The 25,305-nt window shown below is 38.0% G+C and overlaps 1 protein-coding gene and 1 long non-coding RNA gene across 4 annotated transcripts in view; one reads left to right on the forward strand and one right to left on the reverse strand.

Annotated features, from left to right (window-relative positions):
• The window catches only part of DNM3 (dynamin 3), a 523,181-nt gene that overhangs the window by 110,537 nt on the left and 387,339 nt on the right, over positions 1 to 25,305 (reverse strand). The window lies entirely within an intron of this gene.
• On the forward strand, positions 10,785 to 23,875 carry LOC131404900 (uncharacterized). 3 transcript variants are annotated; one of them, XR_009219871.1, is made up of 5 exons: positions 10,785 to 10,877; positions 12,294 to 12,336; positions 15,368 to 15,409; positions 16,807 to 16,862; positions 20,155 to 20,222. It is a non-coding gene; the product is annotated as an uncharacterized LOC131404900 (long non-coding RNA). The 3 variants fall into 3 exon arrangements; XR_009219870.1 differs by lacking the exon at positions 10,785 to 10,877 and adding an exon at positions 23,608 to 23,875 and having other exon boundaries at positions 12,210 to 12,336; positions 20,155 to 20,185; XR_009219869.1 differs by lacking the exon at positions 10,785 to 10,877 and having other exon boundaries at positions 12,210 to 12,336.

Consider the following 25,305-nt stretch of genomic DNA (forward strand, 5'->3'; position numbering starts at 1 on the left):
CAAAGAAGCCACAGTGATCATATATTGTATCACCATCCTATTTAAAGTCCTCCAATGACTTCCCACTGGGAGTAGGAAAAAATCCAAACATCTTGCCCTGACTGATCTACCTCTCCAAGCTCTTTTTCCCTTGCTTATGCTCCTCCAACTGCAATCTAAGTTAGTCAACGGGGCTTTGAATGTTTATCAGTGTATTTCCAGCATTTAGTTTACATGGCAGGTACGCAATAATATTTTTTGGTTGACTGACTACTCTTTTGTTCTTTTCTTGGCATCCAAAATTCTTCAAAGACTATTGACAATGAATCAATGATACAAAGATGTTGCATTACCCTAAATTAAGAATCAAATCTGTGGGGCCTGCCTGGTGGCGTAGCAGTTAAGTGTGCGTGCTCTGCTGTGGCGGCCTGGGGGTTCGCAGGTTCAGATCCCAGGTGCACACAGATATACTGCTTGTCAGGCCATGCTGTGGCAGCGTCCCATATAAAGTAGAGGAAGATGGGCATGGATGTTAGCCCAGGGCCAATCTTCCTCAGCAAAAAAAGAGGAGGACTGGCAACAGATGTTAGCTCAGGGCTAATCTTCCTCACAAAAAAATTAAAAAATAAAATCAGTGATTTCAATAATACAAATTTAAAAAGCTAGGACTATGAGTTATTTTTATACCTTAAACAGGATAATATTCCTGATTTCACATATCTATGATAAAAAAGCAGTGCAATAAAACTAGAAATTATAAAAGTTAAACAGAAAAGAACTACCAAAAAATGCAAAATAAAGTAAAACTCCCCCAAATAACTTGTGTCAAATAGCAACTCAAAATTATAATTACACACTATTTACTAAACAAACAAAATAACATTACACACAGGATTGGAACTCAGTACATGTAGCCAAAATTCTATTCAGAGGCAAAATCACAGTCACGTATGTCTTATTATTCAAAAAAAGAAGCAAAATTACATTGTCAGCATTGAATTTAACAAGTTGGAAAATTACAAAACTAAGCAAAGCAGAATATAGGATATAATAAAGTTAGCAACTAATTACGGAAAATTGAATTATCATTGATAAATTTAAGATCATGTTCTTCGATGAATCAAACAATGAAACAGAACTCTGTAATATCTAGTAAATAAAGGATGAGAAGAACAATCCAAATTAGAAATGAGACATACGATTTAACAAAGAGAAGATTACATTATTTTAAGAGATGCTAAGTATACTTTTATAATAGTAAATTTATAAGTATCAATGATGGATGCAATTTCTAGGACACTGTAAAATCAGATTTATAAAATCCCACTGACCAATATCCACAGGATAAATTGGGAAAAAATTAAAACCTTTCTTCAAAATAGTTCTGATCTCAGAGAGTTTTATAGGTCTTTCTTTCCAAGTTTTAAGGGAAAGCTTCTTTAACGCAGGACCTCTCAGAAATATTAATAGGCTAATACACATTGTAAATCTCCAAGAAATGAACATGTTCTGCAGGATTTCCCAAGTTTATGTGACCCTAGAATCTTTTTTTTCCCTTGAACTTCTCATAGGGCTGGCATTTTAAGGACCAAACTTTGGGATATGTCACTGTAAACCAATCTCACCTATGAATAAATATATTAAACTCCTAAAAAAATATATTAGGAAACTGAATTTAATGAAATTATAAAAGATCCAGCCATCATTACCAAGTGAAGTTTTTCCTAAGAGAATTTTCTCTGAGGAATAGAGTCGGCTGTCCATATTGGCAGGTTCTGCATCCACGGACTCAACCAACTATAGGATGGAAAGGCCTAGGATGGTTGCATCTGTACTGAACAAATACAGATTTCTTTTTTCTTGTCATAGTTCCCTAAACAATACAGTGTAACAACTATTTACAAAGAATTTACATTGTATTAGCTATTATAAGTAGTCTAGAGATGTTTTAAAGTATATAGGAGGATATGTGTAGGTTATATGCAAATACTATGCCATTTCATATAAGGGACTTGAGCATCTGTGATTTTGGTATCCATGGGGGTCATGGAACCAATTCTCCGTGGATTCTGAGGGATGACTGTACTATCAAGAGACCACCTGCATTCAGTACCATGTATAAGCTGACCACTCACAAATCCCAGACTTTAAGCTACAGTTGCATTCTGGATAGCCCACTTTCAAAATCTTGACTACTCTTCAACCTTCTCTTCCTCCAAAGTTCCCTCATAGTGGTAACTGGTACTTCCTTCCACCTAGGACTTGTGCTAGATACCTAAAGGTCACTCTTGACATGTCTTTCTCCCCCACCTTATTTCCAGTCAGTCAATTCGGTCAATAAACCTCCTTTATTCCATCTCCACAGCCTCCATTCTAGTCCAGGACAGCAGCACCTTTCACCTAGATCTCTACAAAAATCTCCTAACTCCTATACTTGCTCCACTCCTATGCTCCATTCTGCAGACAAACCTAACCCCTTGAAGGGCTCCCCACTGCATTAGGATAAAGACCAACAACCTTAACATGGCTTACAGCGTTGTAAATGACCTGGTCCCTGACTCTTCCTCACTAGGCTCCAGCTGTTAGCTGCATGAACACATGAGGCTTCTTCCTACCTCAGGGTCTTAGTATATGCTGTTCACTCTGCCTGGAACAATCTTCCCTTCTCCCTTCACCTCGTCTATTTCTACACATTCTTCTAGTGTTAGTTTTAACCATCCCTGAATTCTCAAAATGGATAGGTCACTCTATTATAAATTCTCACGTAAGTTGTAATTAATAGTTGTAGTTAAGTAATTATTGTTTGCTCTCAGTCTCCCTTACTGTACTGTAAATGCCATGAGAGTAGAGAACATGTTTCTCTTGTTCATAGAACCCAAGTACAGTGCCCGACCTGAAGAATGTACTCAGGAAATAACTGTGAGTGAATGAATGAAAGACTGAAGCGATCACCAATGACTGATTAGTACCCTTCATTTCCTTAAAATATTTTTCCTTGTCCTTCAATATCACCCTCAAAGATCAATGCAACAATTTTAAATTGGAGGCTGGCTGATATTTCCTTTTCTTGACATAGTGAAGAGCAATAAAAAAAAGGAAATAAATAAAAAATTTTTTTAATTTAAAATAAAAATTTTTAGATTTTTAGAAAAAAATATTTTAAAATATAAGAGCATTGCAAAACACATTTACTGTAAGGGCAGTTGCAGAATTAGCTGAGTCACCACCATCCTTACTTTCTCTGGCTGCCAATGGCCATGGTGCCTGTCCCTGTCAGTGTTAATCAAGTCACGATGAAAGAGCTGAAAGTGTGAGTTTTGGTTATAACTGTGGGGTCTTATTTATGATGAAAAAGACCATAAAGATGGCAGATTACAATTTAAGTGGTGGAAATTCTCACAATATAGAATATTTAATATCTAATATTCTTCCTCACACCCAAATGCTAAAATAATCTTATGTCACATAAATTAAGAAGGTATCCAAATAAAAATAGAAAAGTTGAGAGTGATTAGTCCTGGGAACTTGATCTCCTGGCTTCTTGAAGGGACTTCTGCTCCTGGCCCCTTTTTCCTAGCCTTCAGTCTTTCCTCCCCCAAACAGGAGGAGGACTGGCTGATTTGAGCGGTGTATTACAAAAGACAAATTGAGCAAGCTTGTGCCCACAGGACACACACATTTCTCTCCCATTCCAAGATGTTCTGGTGAGCTCTGCCCTGTGTGAGGAGCCTGTGGCTGCTCAGCTGTGGCTGAACTATTAGCAAGACATTTGGCTACAGATCTAGATCCATTTATTTCATGTCAGATCTGTTTGTTTCCTGTGCTTCTAAAAACAGCAGCAACAACAAATTTTAGCTAGAGAGGGGAAGAAAAGGGTGTGATTTATTGGCCCTCTATAACTCCAACTGTGAGGGATGGCTCTGAAGAGAGGGCAATGGTTTTGGCTTCAGACAGGCAGGAAGTGACAGGAGGCCTTCTGAGTGAAAATGCCCACTAGGCAGTTGGAGACATGGGACTGGCATCTGAGGATAATAAATAATAACCATACTACATGTGGCTGTGATGCTGGGTGCCATGTGAATTTGTTTATTTTATTTTAATACAGCTTATTAGCTTCGTTAAGTATTTTCCCATAGGAGGACAAGCCAAACAGCCACAGCTCATGTGTCTACTTGGACATAACCAATAGCAGGCAAATTAGCCAATATTATAATATCATTAAAAAAGGTTGTTTTTGCAATCCAAACTTCATTTAGCCCAAAGCAATGAAAGACTCTAGGAGGGAATAAAAGGCAACTGGTAAAGAAAGCAGAGAGAGAACCACAATTAGTCTCAGTCTGTCTCGTTTATTAGGTCAGAAGAGGTTGTGGTAATAATCTGCTTAAGCTCAGCATTTCTAAAATCTGAGGAATAAATATAGAGCCGCCATAGGCCCCTCCATGCCAGGTCTCCTCACGTGCTGGGAAAAAATGCCGCCCAAGCTGCACTAGCCTGGCTTCTGTCCCTCCAACATTTGTACATTTGAGAATCCACCCTGTGTGGGATCTTTCATTTGAGTTAAGGACTAACTAGTAATACTTATTATTATATAAAGAAAAAATAATAACTCATTTTAAAAGTTCTAAAGTCTAAGATTTATGAGGAACTATCAACACATGAGAAATGACATCTAATCTCAGATGGCACAGTATTAACCAAGAAGCCAAAAACAATTGTGAGATAACACAGAGTTGTGGATTCATGAGAGCCCCTGAACACCTAGAGAGAGTGGGATGAGAATTCTTAGAGCCTGGAATTAGGGGTGAGGAATCTGGATAAGTTTATCACTGTTGAGATGCTGTTAAAGAGACTAGTGTAGAGGAAAATTTTAAAAGAATGAAAGGGACTGGCAGGGTCATGGTATCAAGCAGGGTTGTTATACTGGCTCCCCACAAAATCAGCCTTTCAAATGATTTTTAAATTATTGCCTGTTGATATTATTATTATTTTAATCATGTCAAGTTATATCAAACTCAGTTCCTTAAACTCATTTTGGAAAGTTTTGTAAACATGTCTTCATGCCACCGTTCTGTCTGAGGATACAAAAAGATGTCCTGGCTGCATCAGGGAAGTATGGGCTGCTGTGTTGTTAGGGCCACCTAAGCTGGGCTCTGACCCCTGGCCCTAACCAAGTAGTCAGCGCCGCCTCCGTTCCGGCTCTGCAGCACCTCTCCAGGTCCCTTCAGTGAGACAAGGATAGGGACGAGCAGCATGTAACCAGAGGCACAAAATTGTTTAAGGCCCAAAATTCATCACATATCACACAAATGAAAATGTGTAAAAACCTGGTCTGCAGGAAGCCTGGCTATTCAGTGACTTGTTTGGGGAAGCTGTTTTAGGTGCACCCACAGTTTTCAGCATAATACATATAAGTGACTCCTCAAAGAAAATAAATCAGATTGAAAAAAAAAATTAAACACTTCAGTGGCAACCTATGTCTTGTGTGAAAGAGTAATATTTAAGCAGATAGGTCATGATGATGATGATGGTGATGGTTCTATGGCCAGGGGTCCCATGGCACCCTTTTTCATCCTTCAGGTCTTTTCATGCACTGTTGCCTCTGTCCCCCTGCCTTCTTCACCACCTGGGAAACTTCTACTCATCCTTACAGCCTCAACTCAAATATTCCCTCCTCTGAGTCTTCCCTAGGTAGCATTAACGGCATAAGTTATTCTCTCCTCTGTGCTCCCTTCATGCCTTACGCATACATCCTTTGAGGTGAACTATAACTACTTTCTATATATGCAATTTATTATTCCAAGAGGTAGTAAAAATATAAACAATGTCAGAGCTGATTTACATAAAATCATAGGTGAAAGATCCATAAGGGACTAATAAAGACAGTAGAGATTTTGAGGCACATTTTCAACCTCAAAGTTTCTATTAAGGAAAATTTCCATGCCAGGTGTCTGTGTAAAAGACAATAGAAGGACGGGTGAATTCTGCATCTGGTTACATGACATATCATTCCATATAATGGTTTGTATGTGATTGATTGATTGATTGATTGATTTGTTTAATAAACCTTTGTTGAGAAGCTATGTGCCAGGTATTGTGCCAGGCCCCGAGGGACACATGGTGATTAAGATAGACAAGGTCTCTATTCTCATGAAGCTTATATCCTGGCACTACATACAAAAATTGATGGTGACCAGACTGCTAAGACACTAACAATCATTTATTTAGACTTCACTGTCAAGGTACCAAGTAAATCCCAATATTCCATTGACATTTCCCACATCCTCCTAAAATCAAAACAAAAAACAGACATCTGTTTTATTCTAGTAGGTTTCATCATTTTAACAATTACTCAAAAGACTGAAAATAATTCATAACCCAGATAAAGGAAATCTTTACAAAGCTCCTAGTGGATTTTAGAAATTGCTGTTTAAAAATGTACACTACAAAGGAGTTTTTGACCAGACAGCTGTTTCAAAGAACAATGATTTCACGTTTTAAGACTAACTTTAAAATTGAGATGTCTTTGCCTTCCAGGAAAACTCAGCAGCTGTGGAAATTATTTCACTTCTCTTTCTTTCACATTTTACTGGATTTAATTTTAAGGGGAAAAAAAGATATAAAAGAGAAAATTGCATGCAACACAGACCAAAACCTATTGCAAAACAATAATTGCACATTTTTAACCACAAGGAAAACACAAAGGCAACCCCAAATCTCTTTTTTAGCTGAGGAAGGAGACAACGTAGCTCTTGCTGAGGGAAATTTACCTCTTTCTTGAAAAACTTAGAAAATGACCCCCCTAAATCTCAACAAAAATCAAGGTTAACTTGGTTTTCTATAGGAATAGAAAGAAATAATTAAAATGGCTTCAGGAAGTAGCAATGGAGAATCAGGCAAAACCAAAGAATCTAAGTAATTGTTGCCTTGTACTTTTCACTGGTCAAGTCCCACTACGCCAACCGCTGTGCCCAGTTCTGAAATCCAACTAAAGCCATGCGGCCCACCAGGGAGGGAGCTGGAGACAGCCTCCAAGGTGACTGAAGAGGAGACAGATGAGGTTAAAAGGTCAGGGGAAGATGTTTTCAACATGAAACTAGCAGGCAAAACACCGTTGGCAGCAATATGAAGCCCCCCTGCGTTTTAGCCATTGCTACTGAGGAAAAAACTGACAGGAAACTGACAATGTGCCACAGAGATATGAGGAAGAATACTCTGGTTATCCAAATGAAATTCTGATAATCAAGTCTCTCTCAGTGGCCAGGATCTAAGGTGGCTGGGACCTGAAAGAAGCTCTGGAGTAAAAAGGTGCAGACTGACGCTATGCTGCTGGAGCTGTGTGGGCATAAACACAGGTCTGACCCTAAGGTGAAGCCTGAAGCCCGAGGCAGCCCCATAGGCTGTCCAGGTGCCTGGGCTGGAGGACTGTACTTTTCTTCTCCCTCCATATGAGGGACACATGTGGGTTTCTACTGGGAATACAGTTACTAGACAAGAACGATGAACTGTATCTGCAGATAAGAAATCTGAGACTATCTCCAAGTTGAGTTAAGCCTAGCATCCCAATGATCTAACAAAAGATGCTTCCTGACAGAGATAAAGTCAGAGTGACTTTTAAATATGTGGAGTAGGTAATGGTTATATCCTACCCACAATATCCTTCTCACCTATCAAAACTTTCACCAACCAGTTAGGTTTCTGGCAGTTTCATCCCCTTTTGAGTCTTGAAAGCTGTAGGGTTTTAGAAGCTTCAGCATGATGTGATGGAAAGAGCATAGACTTTGGAATCAGACGGAGAAATTCAAACTCTGAAACTTGTTAATTATGTGTTATTTAGTTTTGTGACTTTGGGCCAGATTACTCAAGTTCTCAGAGTCCTAATTTCCTTGTTGATAACTAAGGAAGATACTATCTACGAGATACTATTTTTAAGGATTTGAAATAATGTATGCAAAGCATGTGGCATGGTGCCTGGTAGTGTTTACTATTAAAATGCAAATGTTCCTGGAGAAAGTTATTAGCTCACAAGGCAATTTTCAAGTGATATAACTAACTGAGACAGGAAGACTAAAGAAGGAGGTGGACGGGATGAGCAGTGAGGATGAGCAATGGACGAGATCAGTCACAAACGCCAGCAACTCCATCGCTCTGCCCTGAGCTTGGTAAAAACACCGTGATAAACAGTCACACAAACAACTATAATAGATTTTCATCTTGCTAATACATTGTAGATATGGTCTTGCTTACAGGTGAACTACAACAGCTCTTGATCCCTTTCAATTCCAACCTTATATATATTCTAAAATTTCAGAGCAAAGAAATGGAATGATCAAAAAGCACATTCGATTTTTCAAAGTATCACTGAGGAAAAAACAAGTACAATACTGCCAAACAAAGAAGCTAACATTCAAGAACAGAATTGTAAATTATGGAGTTACTGGGGCCGGCCTGGTGGCGCAGCAGTTAAGTGCACGTGCTCCAATTTGGCGGCCCGGGGTTCACAGGTTCAGATCCTGGGCGTGCACCAACACACTGCTTGTTAAGCCATGCTGTGGCGGCATCCCATATAAAGTGGAGGAGAATGGGCACAGGTGTTAGCCCGGGGCCAATCTTCCTCGGCAAAAAAGAGGAGGATTGGCATCGGATGTTAGCTCAGGGCTAGTCCTCCTCACAAAAAAAAAAAAAAAAATTATGGCGTTGGTCTGCAAACCAGCTTGAATTGTAAAGAAAATACTAAGATTAAGCTGTTAATATACTTTAAAAATGAATAATAATTACTTATATTAAGTACAATAGCTATTTACAAAGTAATTTACAGTGCTAAACAATATGCATCAACATTTTGGGTTCTAAACCACTTTGTGGGGGCAAAGAGCTAATCCAAGGGAGGTGTCACCTTCTAGCTCAGCATGTTTTAAGTATGCTTCCATCAGCTCACAGGTTACCCAATCTCTATTTGTGGGTACCATTTTCCTGGTGACTCTCTTCTTGAGTTTGCCATCGTGATGATGAATTTGTGGACCGTGGAGAAAAGAAACCAATTTCAAGTGGATGGTTCCTCTGGAACTCTGTCCTTTCACTGTCTCTTGGAATATTCCAACGTCTTCCCGGGCCCCTCTCCGTGTGTCTCACCTCACCTCCTTTCAGTCCACACTGTGTTTCCTTAGAAATATATTCTTCTCTAGATACTGTCAGCTCCCTTCTAAAACTCTGCAGGAATTCCTTGTTCCCCAGCTTCAAAACTTCCCACAATTTAATTCTGCTAACATATTCTCTCTCCCCATCACTAAACACAGAGAAAACCTTATCATATTCAGTTTTCATAACTTCCAGTTATAAATAGACTCTTTCTATCAAAGCAAAACTTGTTCTCCTTGAACACAATTTTGCCAATTCTGTCTTTGGCCAGGACTTCCCATATTCCAGTCTTCTTACGTGGAATGCCACTTCAATCTAGTCTTTTCACCTCATTCACAATAATATTTCAAGATAACTTAATTAGTAATGCTTGGCTTGAACTACTCCTCTTATTTGTCACTCTGTGTGTGTGTGTGTAAAAATGGATACTATTAATTTTCACAATTTTGAGTTTTAGTGACTCTCCTTATAAGCTTTTCAAGAATGCTTTTCTTGTTCCCTCCTAATATTAACCTGCAATCTCTTTTGGATGGCTTCTTAAACATTTAACAAAATAAAATAATATATGTAAAAATTAATTGTAAAGTATAAAGTGCTATATAATTATTCAGTACCATTTTTTATATCCTCACAGAACATACAGTTACCATTAAATAAAGGTTGACTGAAGCTTAAGCTGAGGAAAAAAATCCAGCAAGCAGCAAGCTCAAGGATATTAATAAGCAATACCAAAATCCACTCACTCATTCACTCACTTACTCACTCGTTCATTCCTGAATAACTACTATGTGCCAGGCACTGTTCTGGGCACTGAGGATACAGCAGTGAACAAATGAGATTAAATTCTTACCTTCACAGAACTTATAGTCAAATGGGGAAGACAGAAAACAAACAAAAAAAAATGAATAAAAATATCAAAAAGTAATAAGTGTGATGAACAAAATGGAGCAGGAGAAGGGGACAGAATGATGAAGTGCTTCTTTAGAGAGGATAGTCAGAAAATGAGGTGGTGACAGAAAAGTGACATGAATTGAAGAGGGAGGCATGACTCATGAGAACTTCTGGGGGAAGAACATTCCTGGAAAATGCAAAGGCCTCAGCAGGAACAAGCTCAACATATTCAAGAAACACAAAGGAGGCCAATATCACTGGAGCAGGGTGAGCAATGGAGAGTAGTCAGAAAGACACTGAAGGAGTTTAAGCAGACGTGTGTGAAAGGATCTGATTTACTTCTTTTGAAATGTCTCTCTGGTTGCTGTATGAAGAACACACTAACTGTGCATGGCAAGAGCGGAAAGAGACCAAGGAGGAGGCTGCTGCAGAAGTCCAGGCCAGCAACGACTAGGCTGGGGAGGAGAGGAGGTAAGAAGAGGTCGAAATCTAAAAAGGTATTCATGTCCAAGGAAGAGCCACCATATTTCTCTGAGGGACTAGTTGTGGAAAGTGAGGGTAAGAGAGGAATCAAGGGTGACTCCTAAGTTTCTGGCATGAGCAAATGGGAGACTGGAGGAGAAGCATGTCTGGGTGGGGCGATCAGGAGTTCAGTTCTCAACTGGGGTTGGCAGGTAGGAGACTGGATACAAATTGGAAGCCCAGGAGAAAGAGTAGAGTTGGATGTGTACAGTTGGGATCCTCAGCATGTAGATGGAGCAAAGGCATTCTCTTAATGTTTTCACAGGGTGACACTGGTGACTGAGGCGTTCAGGATCTCATGGAAGATCAAGACTGATGACATTTGACAACAGCAAGTTAAACGGACCAAGGTCATGAGTTTGCTAATGGTTTTGTGTTGATTTGGGAATTATTCGAGTGCAAATACTCACACACTCTACTGTGCATATGCAGAGACATGAAAGACCCTGCCTTGGGTATTATACTAGTCTACTGTCCAAAGTTACTCAATGAAATATCTTTTAAGCTTGTGTATTTCAAATGAATATGCTTTTATTATAAACATTGGTGTATTAAAAGGAACTTCGAAAGCCCCAAATAATTTTTCAAACCAACATAAAATTATTATTCTCAAGCTTTCTCACAAATGAATTGCACTCTCCCAAGGTGATGAAGCATCAATCCTTTTCTCAACACGCACACTCATTCATTTCCTACACTGAGAGGAGAAAAATGACATACAGCCTGGCAGGATTATGTTTATAAAACCAGATTGCTAGTGAAAATAAGCACAGCAAATTTCAGCAACAAGAAAACTGGCCTACCTCCCTGGGTTAAGCGTCGGGAGACTGATCTCATAGTCTAGGAAAAGTCACAGTGATAAAAGAAACTACCAGACAAAAAACATTTTAACCTCCAAATTAAATCAGTCACTACAGTCTGCTGGGGTTCTTCTCTAGTCAGCATGTGCTGGGTTTACTATGGGAACACAGCAGAACATTAAATGCAGTGAAGTCAATGGTACAATGTGACACAGGCCTGGTTTGTACACTTACGCAATAAGTCACATGTTGATGCTCCTCATTTTTAACTGAAGACAGGATAAAGCAGAAGTGTTTATGAGGAAAAAGGCTAATGAATCACAGAAACTTGCCTTCTCCTCCATGGCATGTCAAAGAACGAGTAGAGAATGTCTCCCTAAAGGCCACCATATTTGTTACCTATTATGAAACACTAATGGCAGCATGCACCCCTGCAAAGCAGCTGTACATCACGAATTGATAAAATTTAGGGAATACTGACCCTGGGCAAAGAAAAGAGCCACTTACGCAGCTAAGGAAAATAGACTGTAGAGCACTTTTTATGAGCACTTTGCCATTTTAATTCTATTGTACTTTGAACAGAGTACAAAAATAGTATAACTCTGGGTCAGATCTACGATCCACCACAACAGTATTCCATGTGTGAGAGAGAAAGCAAGAAACATATCAGGAAAGGCAAAGAGGTCTTCCCTGCAATCAGTCTCTGAGCTCAGAGATGCTTTCCTTCATGAACAGGCTAATTTTTGATGCAGCCATAATTTTATATAAATTGCTTGAGAAGTATCTGCACCACCTCTTGGGGCTAATGTAATCTATTAAAGTCTATAATTGACAGAACTGCAATGCAGCCTATATTTTTATCCAAGGGTCCCTCCTCATTCTAGTAGTTCAACATTTCATGGAGGAAAATCATAGTCACGTAATCTAATGACATTAACACTTTAAAAACATCTCTCATTTTTTCAGAATGAAGCATCCTAATCCTTTTGCTATCCTATGATGACACAAGGTAATTCTCTTACCAATTATTTTAATTTTCACCTACAGGATCTTTCTGGTTATATTATACCTTTTCTTGCAATTGACTGAGAAGTTTTTAATATAATGTTCTAGGTTATAAAACACCACGATTTTGTACAAAAGCAGGATGTTTTTTATTCTTGAGGAGTCCATTTGACCTCATCAACATGTTGCATAGATACTTTCAAGGACTAGTCTACAGAGACTCCTAGGTCCTTTCACTCACTGCACTTAACCAGATTCCAAGAATCTTAAATAGAGTTTGGATCATTTTCCTCTAAATATATGACACCTCATGTTTTCCCACATTGCAATTAGTCTGCCATTTTCCTGCTCACTATTAAAGCCCTGTAAAGTCTTCTAAAGACTATCTTTTCACTTCCCAAGGGAGATGGATCTGCAAACTCTGAGTTTTTGCAATGTATTACAGACTATTTACACAGATGTTAAGACTGGTTTGTGCATTGGGAATCTAGGAAATTAGGATGCTGGGAAATATAATTATTTATTATACTATACCACTGACCAAAATACCCATCTCTTTCCAATATACTACAAAAGTCATGAAGGCAGAGAATAAGGATTATTTTTGTTTCCACTAGCCCCTGCCACAGACCCTCGCACATAATAACTGCTCAGTAAAGTGCTAATAAGTTGGATAATTTCTTTTTTTTCTTTCTTCTTCTTTTTTTTTTTTTTTGTGAGGAAGATCAGCCCTGAGCTAACATCCGTGCTAATCCTCCTCTTTTTTGTTGAGGAAGACCAGCTCTGAGCTAACATCTATTGCCAATCCTCCTCCTTTTTTCCCCCACAGCCCCAGTAGATAGTTGTGTGTCATAGTTGCACATCCTTCTAGTTGCTGTATGTGGGACGCGGCCTCAGCGTGGCCGGAGAAGCAGTGCGTCGGTGCGTGCCCGGAATCCGAACCTGGGCCGCCAGCAGCGGAGCGCGCGCACTTAACCGCTAAGCCACGGGGCCGGCCCAAGTTGGATAATTTCTACCCTCAACCTACTTGACTAGAGTTTCCTAGCCATATCAAAAAAAAAAAAATCTCAATTCCATAAACTTTACAGTAAAACTTTGCTAATGGCTATTTGAAAACTTAAATATGTAGTTATCCATTGATTATTCTTTATTTCCATAAATTTAAACTCCCAAAGAGCTCACAGAATAGTAAGGTATGCTTTCCTCTCAAAGAAACAATCTTGCCTTTTGTCTAACTTTTAGTTCTCACACCCTTTATTATAATTTACATCAGTTTGCCTAATATGAAAGTGAGAATCCTCATTTCTGATTCTGGGAATGCTCTAATCCTCCGATTCATAAGAAGAATCTCAGAGGCAAGTTGAAACTATCAATAATAAATAGTGGTATCACATTTGAGACTGGAAAATTATAATTAACATGAAGCTCACTCATCAAGGACAGTTGGGGAATGGGCAGTTATACTAAGCAATTTAATTTATATATAAATTAGAATGTGTTTGGGGGGGTGCGTAATTTCTGTGTTACAATATTTGAAAGAATTACAACACAATTTACACGTAAACGTTGCCCAACGTAATTTAAACTCTGATGCTTAATAAAGCACTTTTCACCCTCTTTAGGGAATATTAGCAAAATAAGTAATCATAAAAAACTGTAGGGAAATATTTGTGCATAAAACAGGTTTTATGTAGTTAATGTAGGGATGTACCACAGAGGTCATCTGAGCCAAATTCCCCCATGAGGTAGGACTCTCCTCTATGACATCATCAACATGTAGGATTGACCATTCATCCCTTTTTGCCTGGACCATCTCGGTTTATTGCCAGGTATTATTGCAGCATAATTATTAATAGTGTCCCCTTTTACTCTCAGAAGTGCTGATAAATTATGATCACCCTGCCAGTAAGTTGCTATTTAGCTTCCGCTCAAAGTGCTCTGGTGATGGGGGAGGCTTGCTAACTCACAAGTTGCCCATTCTGTTTTAAAAAAGCTATAATAAAAATATAATATATGTAACATATAAAAAAACATTAAAAACCTCTTTCTGATGATGACCTTATATCTTTTTCTGAGTCACTTTTATCCATTACTAACTTGATGCTCTGGGAAGATAATACAGAATGTGAATCCTTCAATTCCATAAGATAATTTTCATGCCTTCCTTAAACATAATTGGTTAACCACCAATGCCAGGTTAAACATAAAGTGGTTCAGTAAGGAAATACTCTCTAAGAAGAAGTTTGTTGGGGGGCCGGCCCCGTGGCTTAGCAGTTAAGTGCGCGCGCTCCGCTACTGGTGGCCCCGGGGTTCGGACCCCGGGCGCGCACCGACACACCGCTTCTCCGGCCATGCTGAGGCCGCGTCCCACATACAGCAACTAGAAGGATGTGCAGCTATGACATACAACTATCTACTGGGGCTTTGGGGGAAAAAAAAAAAATTTAGAAGAAGTTTGTTGGGAAAAAAAATCATCTTATATTAATAGATGATTTTTAAGGAACTATATTACAGGTGTTCTCATGGGAGCAAGGAAGACTAGCAGCTGACAGCTTCCTTTCTCAGGTCTCTGGCTTGAGTGCACTATCTGGATTTCCATGGGCTGGAAACCAATATTTGTTTTCAGAGTTTTATACCAGTCAAGTGATGTGGAAGAAAAAAACATAGCTCTGTGGAGAGAGGCAAAAGAAGACAACAGGGCAAAGTGGTTCTAAAAAGAACAGGAAAGAAGTGTATCTTTCTCAGGTTGCTTCTCCTCATTAACAATTTGGGCATAAGAAGAAGCCACACGGAAGGGGTAGGGATGCAGCACTGCAGAAAATTCAGATATTTTTCAGGTGCAGAAGAAAATTAGATTCAGTTGCAAATAATTAATAATAAAATAATTTCAGTGACAAATTATGTGTTATAGAGTCTGCATATTCTTGCTCAATACATACTCATTCAGGTGATAGTTTCTTTGTTAAAATAGAGATGTAGTGAATTGCCATGCATTTGATCTATCCAATAATTTGACATCATTTTGTGTTTTATAGGAAAAGCCAAATCAGCATCTGGACCATGGGCACTACTCTGAGGTGTGAATGATGTATACTTTGAATGACTCTACCTGTTGAGCTCACACTACCGTAACTAGCTCCACTGTGCGTCTAGCAACAGCTACACAAATGACAGACCACAGTTGTCTAGGAATAATTACCCTCTCGGGGAGTGTGCTTGGCATATTCAACCCTATCTTTGTGATGGTCAACATCAGAGCAGTACTTGAGGGCTGAGAACTGCTTGTTACTAGTCTACAAGTACATAAGTACAGAAATTGAGAAGCAGTTGGAAGCTTTTGTAGCACTCCAACACTACGTGACATCCAAGCCATGATCAGTGGACTAGTCTTACTGAATAGGGTTTAGACCAGTTTGGGTGTTGCTGAACTCATAAGGTGAGTCACATGGTCCGCAAGGGATTGACAATTAAAAAAAAAAGTTCTTTATCAAAGAAAGTTTGAAAAGCAGTGCTTTAGGAGAAAATTCTCTACTTTAAATTCCTGACTGTTTTGATTCAAGATGAAAGATATTATATGACCAAATAACCCTTTCCATATATAGCATGTAGTAAAAACTCATCTAACAGTAGCTCATTATTTCCTGTCTTTCATCACTTCTCAAACCTATCACAGTGGAGGGGAAGGAAGTGGGGGTATTTAAGATATCTTTCCCCCGGACTATCAAAGGGGTTCTCTCACTTGAGACTGAGGCCCTGGGTTCTTTCCCTTTCGGACAGAATTAGAGAGCAGGGGAAATGTCTATATTCGTGGTAATAGAGCTACTCTCTTTCGTCACATCTGCATTTCCACACATGCTTCTCGGAATCAACACACTTCAAACATCCTCATCTCCTTTTCAACCCTAGCTATTTGATGATTTCTCTTACTGGCACCATCTACATCAGTATCATCACTGATGAAAGAGCCATGGTAGATAAGGGGAATAAACAAATGCTCTGGAAATTCCATGACTGTCTTGGGTTTTATTTCAGGGGATGAGTGGGAGGGGACTGAATGGCATGGCTTTGGATTGCTACAATAAATCTCTCTATCAACTTGGCCTGAAATGAGTTTGACTTTCCAGATGTGTTCTGTCTTCACTCTTTGCTTTAAGACAGGATCTAGAGGACACGTAAAAATCTAAATTTTTTTTTTGAAGAATCAGTGGATTCTCGGTTCTTCAAAACTAAGAGAAGCAACCAACAGACTTACCTATGCAATAAGTATCCCCGTCACTGTGTGAAAATAAACCTTAAATTGATGTCACCCTATAAATCATTACATCATGTATTGCCTATTTGCCACAGTTCTCAAAGTATTGTATGGGGATTCCTGCGGTCCCCGGGATTGTTTTAGGGGATTCTCAAGGTCAAAACTATTTTTGTAATAATATGTTTGTCTTTTTCACTCTCATTCTGTTATGAATCTTCAGAGGAGTTTTCTGGAAGCTACGTGGCACGTGATGATATCACTGGGGCAGTTAATAGAAGGTGAGCTTGTGCATTCTCGTGTCTTCTAGAATTTTCAAACGTAGTATGTGCATTTTGAGAGATTAACTCATTTGTTCTTAGTACGGTGCTCCTAATAGCAATTTTCATTTATACCTGCTATAATCTTTGTAACCTCATTATCATCTAATAAATTATTGTGAAATCCTAAAGTTTACCTCATGCCTATGTGGAGACACACAACGATACAGGTATATATTTTTGTCTTGTTTTCCAATACTTTCATTAAAAAAAAGAAACCTTTTCTAAGTTATAAAATTTTATCTAAAATTTATCTAAAATTGAGAATTTAATAACTTTTTCTAAAATAAAAGAAAATGTATTCATATTTTTCTTATGTTTAAAAATGGCTCATTGGCTTAAAAAAGGAAGATCTGAAGATTCAGTTTCTCAACCTTTAGCTGCAACAGCTACATCTAAAGATGCTGAAAAAGATTAAGACTGACAAGTCAGAAAGTACTCTGACTCCTAGAAGGAAGGAACCTAATGCAAAGAAACAGGACAAAGCTATAAATACAAAACAAAAACGGGATGAAAGCTATTCCCTTCCTCTCGCCTTACAGATGTTTATAATTTACCTTACTGTCTTATGCAACTGAACCCTTTTGAATAGCATTATAATGCCAGTTATGGCATCATTTTGAGACCAATCATTCAACATTTAAAGAAAAACGAAATCACATATTTTAAACCTAGATATAATGTGTTCTTTGAAAGCCAAATATTGTTTGTTAGAGCTTTTCAAAGTAGAAATGAAAAAGCACTTGCAGTATCTTATGGGATAAGTTGTTGTGTTGCAATGGCTGGAGAACTGCACGCTGTAGCTGAGAGATTAATAAATAACACTTTTTACACTTGACATACCTGAATACCTACTGAATAAAAAGTCAGTAAAAGGAAATTACTGTTATTTTCTAAATGTGATAGTGTAACTTGTCTAATTAAAGATTCAGTTGCTAACATGAAGCATGAGTTAAAAATCTCATCTGCAGAATTATGCTTTTGCCTTAAAACGGACGAATCTAAAGAATGACTACACTTGTTTTGATTATATTTGTCCAGTTCCAGTACCAACGAATCCTCGAAGACCTTCATTTATATGAATGCTTATCAACAAACACAAGAGTTGCTGAAATAGTCAAAGTGTAGAATAATTTTTTTGAATTTCATGGCTTATCTTGCAACAAATGTGTTAATACTTGCACTGATGGTACACAAGCAAGGGTGGGTGCCTTAGCACCAATTAAGACAATGCCATAAAGCTGTACTCATAGTCATTGTATTCTTTGTTGTCATGCACACACAGTTTTTTAAAAAGCCAGCTTCACTTAAGGATATCCTGATGAAGCAGAAAAAATATCAATTGTTTTAATCTAGACCCCGAGTACACATCTTTTTAATAGATGGGAGGCACACATAAGCACTTCTGCTGCACACTGAAGTGGCTGTCTCCAGCAAAGGCGCTCGCTCAGTTGAACTGTGAGCTGAAGCACCTGCTTTTTTCATGGGATGCCATTTTGATTTGAAAGTCTGACTGATAGCCAATCTATGTTTATGAAGACTTGAGTTTTTGGCAGAAATTTTCTCAAAAATGAACAAAATGAGCCTCTCACTTAAAGGAAGACAACTGACAGTATTTGTGACCAAGGATAAAATTCGGCCTTAGAATTTTGGAAAACTTGTATCTCCCACCATGGGCTTGACAGCGTCTCCCTTTCGGATGAGATTGGTGGTTATATTAATGAACATAATTTTTAAATACTGAAAAATGAAATGTAAACATTTGAGAAGATCTGTATAAATCAGTGAACCAATATTTTCCAAATGACAAATGTATGATGTTACAAAATCATTCATAAGTAAAAGATCCATTTAAAGTGCACGATAGATCAATGGGTTAATGTAACAGAATATGAAAAGTTCTTTGATAGGATTTCAGATTCCATATTGCAACTAAATTTTCAGAAACTATCACTTGTCGAATTTTGGTGAGGTATCAAAGAAGAAAATCCACAATTATCTGAAAAAGCTATTAAAATACTCTTCCCTTTCTAACTACATATCTGTTTGAGGCCAGATTTTCTTCGTATACTTCAACCAAAACAACATATTGCAACAGATTGAAAATAGAAGCAAATATGAAAACCCAGCTGTCTTCCATTAAGCCACACATTAAAGAGATTTGCGAAATTGTAAAAAAAATAATGCCACTCTTCTCACTGATGTTTTAAGATATATTTTTTCCATATAACATACTTAGGTTAACATGAAATAGATTTATTACTATTATTTACATGATTTAATAAATGAATATTTTTAAAATTTCTCATTTTTAATTTCTGACAATGGCTATAATTGGAGGTGTGCTAATAAATGTTTAACAGCTAGCTTTCCAGGAAAAGAAAAGCCATGGTTTGTAGCATTTGCCAATTTCCCTCATATAAATATACTCTAACTATAGCCAATTTTAAGCAACAACATGAAGTCAACTGGCTCACAGAATTCCTGATATAATCCACACAATCCACATAAACAAAAGCCCTTTGAAGTCTGCAACAATTTTTAAGAGTGAAAAGGGTCCTCAAACCACCAAGTTTGAGAGCCATTGGTATAGATCTTATGTGGCCAATTTATTTTAAAATTCACAATGTAATCATCAAAACACAGAAATATTTTAACTACCTTAATACACTGATAGAGTAACCCAAGTCAAGCAGGATTTATCTATTTTCTAAAGTAAAATCATTCTATAATAGTAAAACGAGTTGGGGCTAATATCTAGTACTGTAACATCAATCACTCACGCTCTGGCCTGTAAGAGATTTATAGGCATGGAGTGAAGTATGGATTTAACAAACACACTGACAGCAAAGGCAGATACTGTGTTTGAAGAGTCAAAACCACTCTCTGCAATTGCATTTTTTGAACCTGTTCCTTTATATGACAGTGTTTTCCTCAGATTCTAAGAAATAAACGTAGGCAGTTTCAAAATTAGAAAAAGAAAAGAAAAGGAAAAAAACTCGCTCCAGTTAGGCTCCGCAAATATTTTCTTTATGAAACCATGCATCTGCTCAGAGTTAGCTGCAGAGTGTGACTAACATTTTCTACCAAGGCTTGTGCCATGTCAGTTCCCTTTACTAAGGCTGTTTGTGTTAATTAAAATTAATTACATGTTCCAGTAAATAGTTTCCCTTTGAATGCAGCAAATTGAAGCAGAATAATATAATTTATATGCAAGGTATATAATTAAAACTTGCACAATATTTTCTCTCAGCAGGTATAGCCACTAAGGACATTCTTTATGGGTAAGTTGGTTCCATAGTAAATCAATTGAGGAAAAATAAAAATACATTACACATGCAATGTTGGGTCACAAAGATTCCTGATTTGTAAATTGATATCGTAAAAGCTAGGCTTGCAATTAATATTCTTGAGTGCATGATTTGAGGGAGCTCAGTGATCTTCGTATAGCTTTATATATCCACGTGTTACTTTGATTTAAAGGCTTTTTTTTTCTTCCCAAACTCGAGAACTCCTTGGCAAGGTGTTACAGCTTTAGTAATAAATCAGGATAGTATATGGTAACACTGGTAATAATGGAAAACACTGTGTCTGCCAGAGAGGGCCATGGATACACTGTTCAATGTAACTAGATTTAACTAGCAACAGATTTGAATAATAACCCTCTTTGGACTTTTTCTGTGTATTTTCCTATTTGATGCAAGTTTTTTCTCCAACATACAGGTTATTTTACAGTATTCTACAGGTCATCTCTAAACCCCTGATTATTCCAAAAGGTAGTAAAATATGCGCATAGTTTTCTTTATTTGTGTTCTTGGGAGGCCTCTAAGACTGCCCAAGAAATTTAGGTGTTTAGAAATTTCCTTCAGGCTAGACCCAGCTAGGGAAATTTTCACACCCCTGCTTATTCATGTTTTAAGAGCGCTTCCCCACAGGTTGCTCACTGAAATACCTGAACGCTTTACTGTCTCCCTGCTGGTTTCAGCTTGGAGTGCATGCCTTCACAAAATCCCCACCACACTGGACTTTTACGCTGTAGCACACAACTCACTTTCATTCTCTCCTCACTATAAATAGCCAGAATGTGAACTCATTCTTTAAAATAAAAGCCTGAGACAAGCCAATTAATGTCTTGAAACCAGTTCTTTAGAATGACTAGTTTTCAAAAATAAAAGTTATTTTTTTAACAAAAACTAGCAATACAATCTTATTTATAAACAATCACATTTTTAAAGATATTGGATCATTTGTACCAGTCTCTTTTAATGATGATCTGTCAGACTTTCTCTTGCAACTTAACCATCACAGCATCTCTTTTAAAGACGTTATCTTAGAACCGTGCATATATTTTCCTGTAGCATGTTTGCAACTAGCGATTGCTCCCCTATCATTAATGAACACAGCTGGGGTCGTTTTATGGTCCCCAAAGGGAGGCACACTTCTGTCCCAAGCCACAGTGTTTGTCTGGAGGGGGTAGTGGGGGAGGGGATTGCCCATCAGCAAATAGTTGTTCCGGGAAGTAGGTGGGGAGCGGGCCATGTGTTTGTTCTGAAATCCTAGAAGAAAAGTAAACTTGCTGTGAAGGAAATAATTTCTTTGTGTTCTTGAACTTTACACAGCCGTGTTGGGCTCATTCATCAAGACAGCCCTTGGACAGAAACCTCCTGAACATGAATGCCTCCAACACTGACCAAAATCCTTGCTGGCGCTGCTAATGGTTTAAGATACAACTCTGGTTTAAATCCTTGGGAAGAAAGGAACTGAATCTAAGTTGCTGAGTCTATCCTAGCAATTTCTTTGTTTGAAATACGCAAAGGCTCCCAGGGAACACAATGCCTAATTCCCCTAGAAAAATGGATATGGACTACATTCAGGTGTTTTAAGCATGAAGACTTTCTCCAAAGCCTTTTAATGACATTTGAAAAAGCTGAAAGGCACCAACTTGCTATTTTTCTCCCTCAGAAAAGGCAGAAACAGTCATCCAAGTAGGGCGTCATACTCCTATTTTCATTTCAGAGTTTAATTTGAAAACCAATAAGAGGAGAATTTAAACTCATTGCTTCAAGCCACAGACATTTCATACTCAAGCAATTATGTTGGCTTTCATGAGAATTTATCTTAGCTGTGAAATCAACTCTCACAGACTTAGTTCACAGAAATATTACCAAATCATATTTATTACTGTCTTGGTGTGGTTGGTGAATCAAATAAATCAAATGGGGAGACAATTTTGGTTCTCTAATCCATATCTCTCTCCAGGCTTCCCTTTGGAAACATTTTCGCCCCTCCTCTCTGGTGTACCTAGGATTTCCTAACGATGCTATTTCACAACCAGAGAGACACTCATAGAGGAAAAAGATGCAGTAGCAAGAATTGGGAAACTATTGTAATATGCAGGATCAGAACCATATGACAACAAATATCTTAGCAGTGAGAGACTGGAACAAAGGAAGAGAATGGACACAAAAACAGTTCTCTGATTCAAAGATTTGCATTTAACAGCTTTCAAGATATAAAGTGTCCTTTTATGGACTTGCTAAACATGCACTCCTATCTAGCTTCTCAACAGGGAAAGCACAGGGTTTATCCTTCTAGATCTATAGAGGGAAATAAACGTTACTGTCATACTGTGAACTCACAATCAATAACTCTGCAAAAGTCCTCAAATCTCTGCCTGACCCAGGTGAACTTAATAGTACTAGCAGAAACAAGAAGGACCAAAAACTTATGAGCAGAAAACTAAAATCCTGTCTTCTGGCTCTCAACCTCCCTAACTTTCAAAAGTTCTGTATATAACAAAAAACCTGAAATTTGTTAATACTTTGCCAGAGCCAAAGAAGTGAAGATTTAGAAAGCTGAGTGTAGATATCCACAAAACATTTTTGAATAATAGAAGATCATGGAACAAAATTGAGACAATTTACAATAAACCATCTATATTTTTTTCTTAAAGGATAAATGTCACGGAATTCTGTTCTATTAAATTAAAACAAAACTCATTTATACAGTTTGTATGTAACTAAACATTCTCAAGGTCTTACTTTTTAAATGAAAGATTTCTTTTTGTGCTAAACCTATTTCCTCTAAGAGTTTTCATCTATATTTCCATTTTCAGCCCACTAAGACCTGAGGCACTAGGCTTCTAGAGCTTATCTACAGAATGCTTTATAATGGCAACTGGCATTATATCGTTATATCGTCTCCATATAACAGAGGATAAAAGTTTAATATCCATCCATTTATTCATTCATTCATGTTACTGAGCTCCCACAATCCCCAGGCACTGTGTTAGGCCCTGAGGATTGAATGAATGAGTAAGACAAACAGCCTCTCTCCCATAGAAAGTCATCTAGCAGTGGAGACAAATAGTGATGACATGGTTACATTTTAATTAATTAATTAATTAATCACTGTATTAAAATTGGGAAGAAGTACAAGGTGTTAAAATGTTGACTTACCACATTCCTTGACTTAAATACATTGTTTAAGCGTTCCTCCAGCAACACCACTGACACCTGATTAATGCCAGTTTATTTATGTTCTCTTTAGGACAATGCGTCAGACTTCAGTTGGTTTTATATCTAGCAGAATATTTTTTGATGCTAAGAATAAAGTATGGGGAAAACCAAATCTTTATATCATACCTGAAGTTACAGACAGGGTACAATGAAATGGATAAATCAATTGAGAATTATGCATCCACCAGGGATGCATAATTAGAGGGTATTACAACACCCCGATATGGAAAGATGACCCATCCACACTCCATGGGAAAAATGCAGGCCAACACCAATTTCATTACTCAGCTTGAATTGGAAGACTGGTTACTAACTGAATCTTCATCTGACAAAGAAAAATCTTCTTGAATCAGAGTATTCAGAAGATAAACAACTCTGATTTAGTGTTCTGTGAGGCAAGAAGAAATGTCTTAAATTTTCTTTTGACAACAGCGGGGTAAATGAAATAAAATAACTTCTCCAGGTGTCTTGTTTATTTTCCAAACACAAGCTTAATTGCATTGTATTCCTTACACAATATTTCATTTCCTTGTACAAAACACTATATATTTTTACTCTACTGAATTTCCAAGAAATATGAACCTCTGTCATCCCTATTTATGGAAGAGTAATTGCTTCCCTTTTAATATAGATTTGACATTCCACCACTTCCCAGTGAGACATGACCTTTCAGAAAGGCAATGCACACCACATTTTGCCCAGCATATTTGTTTAATTAAGCACTTTCCCAAACAACTTAAACTCCAAGCACAACTTAATACAGAAACATAGCCATAAAGGTATATAAAGGGAAAACCTGACTCCAATTCCTTTCCAGCTAACAAGTGGAAAAATGTACCACTTGACAATGAGAATAAAGAGCCATTCTTCTCTGAATGCCTAAAGAGCACATACTGGCTACAGTGTGGCATTATTTGACATTTATTGAGTGTCAGCAATGTGCTGGGGACTGAGTGGAGTAGTGAAACATCCTAGAATCACCTTCTGTAGGAAAAGGGGGGAGGAGGTGAATTGGAACACTTGGTAATGTTGATAAACCATACCCTGAATTGAAGCTACAAAGCAGCGTCAGGGAAAGAATGCCATATTCTAAAAGAAAACAGAGCTGGACAACTCCAGGGGGTGCTCAGAAAATACCGTGTGGCTGCCCTACAAACCCCCTGGACAGACACGGATCTCTGCTGGCTACCAGAGCTGACATACCTTGGACCAAATGGGCCTTAGCATGACCTTAAAAGCGGAGGCCTGCCTGGGGAGAACAAAGACCAGCACAGTGAAGCCATTATCTAGACATGCTTCCACCAGAGAAAACGTGGCATTTCTAACAAAATCAAATGGAACAAAACCTGGGGGGCACATTCCACTCTTTGGTTTAGACCCTGCCGCAAACAAGTTTAGGAATCTTTTAACTCAGATTTTCAAAATGATTTGGTTATGCAGTGAATGTGAGAACAAAGTATCGCAACATGTCAGTCTGCCCAGATATCTAGGATGCCCTTTTTGAAAGGCCCAGAGGAGGGCTGGGGGATGCATATTCTTACCTGGAGTTTTTGTGAGCTAAATCAGTTTAGGTGTGAAATTCACTCTCCTCAAGTGTTGAAGTCACTGAAACTAGTGACAATTCCTTCCATTTATAAAAATCTTAGCACTAAAACACAGTTAAGAATGGCTCAAAAATCTGGTCACCAGGCTCATAAAGATCATATTAATTCACCAGGACACTGAAGGCTTTTTAAAGAAGGATGTTAAATGTATCAATTCCCACACACCTGATCATTGGGACTACAGAATAACTGTTTTAACTTTATAGTGGAAAGTTGAAGTAGCAACGGAATGGGCTCTTAGGAATAATGCTGCGATACAAATAGCAAGCGCTAACATAGGTT

The sequence above is a fragment of the Diceros bicornis genome, chromosome 4, assembly GCF_020826845.1.
Source record: "Diceros bicornis minor isolate mBicDic1 chromosome 4, mDicBic1.mat.cur, whole genome shotgun sequence".
Lineage (NCBI taxonomy): Eukaryota > Metazoa > Chordata > Mammalia > Perissodactyla > Rhinocerotidae > Diceros > Diceros bicornis.